Raw genomic sequence first — 4,765 nt, 5'->3', positions numbered from 1 at the left:
TGAGAGTTCTGAAGTAGCTTGTCATTACGTAAAAAGTTGGGGAACAAACAAGGAATGAAAGCTTGTTAGAAATGTTATCTCCTTTCCTCCCTCCTTCCCTCTCTTCATCTCTCCTCTATTCCTTCTGCTTTTCTTTCCCCCATTCCTTCTGCTCTCTCTTTTGCCTGTGCTCGCTTTATGTTAAAGTCTGTATCTTCCTGTCAGCAAGAATCTACCATAATTTAAAAGTGATAACAGTAATGCAACTGCACAAATACTCAACCATCTCATACAGCATAAATGTCAGAAGGGAAGCGCTCAGAAAATTACGTGCAACATATAAAATGCAAATGTAATATATAATGTCCCATGTGGAAAATGAAAATGCTGAGCTCAATTCTTGCCCTTTACTTGCCTTTTAGTTTGACTACTACTGCTGAAAAACTGTCATAAACTCTCCTGAATCTCACCTTCACTACACAGATAATGGTGAAGTACTGAGGTAGCAGGTTTCTCTCAGAACCAAGAGAAAATGAAGCTTCATAATAACTTGTTTTATCAGGCCCACCTGTTCTGCAAATGCTTTAGCTTGTATGGCTGGCAAAGAATACACTTCTTTCAGCTTTCTCCTGTCATTAACCTCTCCTGACTCTATCAACAGTTTCTCTTGCAACTAACCACTAATGATGTAAACTTACAATAAGAATTAGAAGTCTTTTACTTTTCTTGTGAAAAAAAAAAAAAAGTGGTTTTCCCCCTTTCCCTGCTATTAGCTGGTTTCTCCCCACCTCCCCATCTGCTATTCTAACGTCCCAAAGTTCTTAGCAAACGGTTGGGGCTTGTTTGTTTGTTTTCTGAGTAAAGACAGAGCTGGTCATGCAATATACTTTTATAATTTCTGTAAAATTCCCATTGGACTGCCACATTCTCAGTTACATTAAAACTTCATAAAACTTGTATGCTTTAGACTGATTTCTTTTTAATGTTGTCAGCACCTACCTCAAATCAAACTTATTTTTGTTTGTTTTGGGTTTTTTTAGCTTAGCCAGAGCAGTTCAATCATTCCAAAAAGTAATTCATGTTAAAAAATTCTGGAGATCTTAAACAGCTTTAATATTCTGTGGTTTGGCAGAAGGCTTAGAATTGGCAGAGGGGCTGCCATGTGTCAGAAGAGTGTTTTTTATACTCGTCATGAAAATCTGCTTTGCTGTGTCTTCTGAAAAATTGCCAGTGCAGGAATCATTGGTGGTAATTAGAAGCAACATTTAATGATTCTCTCCTCCCGGACGGAGCCTGACCCAACCATAAAGCAACATCTCCAATGGCATGTTCTTTCCATCGCAGAGTTGCAGCAGAAAAAGATTTTGGCCAACACCAGCCACAGCCAGTGAGTGGGAAATAAGCTAGGCACATTTGTGACTGTCCTTCATGATCAGTGTAAAGGATCCTCCTGAAGGAGAGAGCTGTCAAAATGGGATATAAAAAGGAGAAAAGCCAGAATATAGGGAAAGAAAGAAATGGACTTAGCATGCCCATTAAGACTGTAGCTCCAGAAAATGAGATAAACTGTGGGCAACAGTTCTGAGCCTGGCAGCAAACCATGGGGCAGATAAACAGAGAAGTAAGTGGGGCTCAGTGGACAAGAACAAGAAGGAGGAAGATAGTCTGTTAAAGCATACGAGGTAATTCCAGGAAGCTGGAACTGTCTGAACAAAGCAATTGGGTTATAAACTTCTGCAAGGAAGAGGGCAGAAAAGAGAAAAAGACCATAAGAGAGAGACATTAGTGAGCAAAAGACTCATTCGTGAGACTAGCTGATGCATTGCTGGGGAAATGGTATGGTTAAAGCCGTTGGAAAGAGGATCCTGAAGGATGACGTGTAAATACATATCTGGGCAAAAGAAACACGACTGAACCAGGGCACCACAAACACCCAGGCAGCTTATGTGACTCCCTGCATACTGGAGCAGCTGGCACAGACTCTCATCGTCCCTGTATATTGTATAGACACCCCAGAGACTTACCTCGGTGCTGTGGATTGCATTTGGCATTAAGATGTTCAGACATTAGTCTTTGCAATGATCTTTCTCCAGCCTTCCCACCAGATCAACTGCCTATTTTCCTTTTTCCTGTATTTACATCCCCCACATCAGTGTAACCATCTGGTGAGCTGGAAAGTCAGTGTATTGTAATGGACAAATCTGGATTTATCACAAATTCAGAACAGAGTGCTTGTTCTGAGGATAACAGTTTTAAGTTCACCCTGTTTGGTGTGGCAGGAAGGAAAGGCAGAGTTAGCTGAAAGTGGTAGGGCAATCTATACATAGCTCTTATATGACCTCTTTGTAGATGTTTTTGTGCTGTGCGAAAGAAAAAAAAGTCTCCCTGTTTGGTCAGAATTTATCATCTGAGTGAAAATAATTACAGCATGATAGGTCATAAAGCTTCATTGGTTTTCAAGCCCAGAAAATATTGACCAAATTTAAACAGAAGCTTATAATTAAGTGTTCTTTTCTGAAGATATAGCCCTCAGTGACTTAGCACTTATAAGCAGAATTTGCATTAGATCGAAGAGAAAGATGCTTACGCTGTCCAGCTGGAACGGGGAGGGGGGAGAAAGAAATTTTGCCTAAAAAAAATGGGGTTTTCCTCTTGGTATGGCCCAGCTACAACCACTTTGGAAAGGCACACCTCCAACTGCCAGCTGCCTGCCCTCACAACAACTGGCTGTCTCCGTGACTCCTTACAACCTTCTTAAGAAAGGCAGTAGCCCTAATGAAAATGTCCTACTGGATGGAGCAAGTCCCAAGGCTGTCAGCTGACCTGCCTAATTATGTTGCCAGGATAAATTCAACTCCCTCCTTGGACTTAACCTTAAATTCCTTATTTCATATTTCAATTGTTTCTAGAGAGGCCTTTTAAAACAAATACAGTTAATATTTTTAAAATTACAAACATGTATTTTTCCTTGACTTGAAGATAGCTGGCTGGAGTATCATTAAACCTAAAAAAAAAAGCACCAAACAAAAGAAAACCTAATTTGGACACAGAACAATATGGAAAGTTTCCCTTGAAAGGGACAATTTAAACTATTATCCAGGTGTGAAAATTAGAGATTATATCTGAAACCATTTTGCATCCTTAACTATCGTGTTTGTTACCATGGAACAAATGTGTTAAGATAATGTATTCTAATTTGGTACATTTTACTGAACTATTAGGTAGTTCAACTAATCCCTGCAGTTTTAATGTGAAGAATTTCCACATAAGAAAGCAGAAAAAGGTCCTTATATTTTCATATTTTTTTCATTTTTAGGTTTATCTTTTTTTTTTCTCACATAACACTTTTCCTGTTCTCTTCTAATACAACATAGCAGAAACATTTGATAAGACAATAATAAACTGTTTATTTTTGAGGAAAGAATTTCAATATTCAGTAGAACCTTGGTTCACATAATGAATCTAATAGTGGAAAGTGATTATTCTCTTATCTTGTACATTACAAAAACCTGAACTCTTTAAAAACAAATTGCCAATACACATTCAGCTACATGCTGAAAAATAGTTCTAACAATGCCACTAGTGATAATGCTGTTTTAACAAAACCAAAATTGGGTCTGATTAGTAATTTTCTACTGGTTTTCATTTATTACAGCTTTCCAGGTAAAGTATGGTGATCAGAGTTCAATGGTATTTTAAAACCTTTACTGTGTAAAATTGTTTTTCTTTAAAGTGATGTCACTAGAAAAACTAAATTATTTTTACAAATAGAACTATGTATATCTCATCTTCTTTGGTACCTTAAGACTCTTCTTAAGTAATGTCATTGTTTAGTTGCACAGTTTTAAACGATATCTTCTGAAACCTGGAAAGTTATAGCTATTACCCTGCCAGGGAGAGCTTCCCCATCCCAATGTGACACAGACTGTAGCCTGAACAACTTGTTTCTGCAGTGTTGTTGTTGCTATGGGAACAGAAGCAAAATGCTTACTGCTGTAGTATAACACAATTAAGCATATTATGGCCTCTTTAATTGCATTCTTTAGGAGTCACCGCAAAAAAAAGAGTACCAGTCTGGGTGGACTCTCACTTATTTTCAGAAGACAATTTTGAATTAATATTGCAGCATATTCTTCCACCTATTTTAACTGCTTCTTTCTCCTACAGTTCTCACACCAAAAGAAAAAAAAAATCTGTCTCCTAAAGATATCCAACAAATTACTGCATTTAGAAGATTGAAAAAACAAAAAATTGGGCTTAGGGGCTTGCTGAGCCAGCAGATCATATTTAGTAGATCTTTACAATTCCAACCTAGTAACAGTGGAAAATTCTTGAATGAGAACATGCCAGTTCCTCCAACATCATGAATTTACATATTTCATTATCTCTTTTTAAATAGCTGGGATAAACTGATGATAAGTCTACATGTAAATATTTCTTATAATGGTGATTCTATCCTCTTTATTTATAGTTTGTACTATAAACCAGCTGCTTTCCTTTTTTTTTTCTCCTCCTGATATTGAGTCTCCCTTCTAGTTTATATACTACCTAATGAGTTACTGAGCTGTCGCCTTCAAAAGAAAGCTCCATTGTTTCAGCAAAGAGGGAAAAACCCCACCAAAACCACCAACAAAAAAAAAGCCAAAAAACCCCCAGCACAACATTTGATAAAGAGAAACACGGCTTGTGAAGAGACAGAAAAATGAAGGAAATTTCCATGGCTCCACTAAGTCTAAATTCTTGTATTATGCTTTAAGTAGTGCTAATCTCTGACTCTCTCATACAT

The sequence above is a fragment of the Haliaeetus leucocephalus genome, unplaced genomic scaffold (genome assembly GCF_000737465.1).
Source record: "Haliaeetus leucocephalus isolate CR32 unplaced genomic scaffold, Haliaeetus_leucocephalus-4.0 Scaffold763, whole genome shotgun sequence".
NCBI lineage: Eukaryota > Metazoa > Chordata > Aves > Accipitriformes > Accipitridae > Haliaeetus > Haliaeetus leucocephalus.
The sequence above is the reverse complement of the archived record's forward strand: the minus strand, read 5'-3'. Positions refer to the sequence as shown.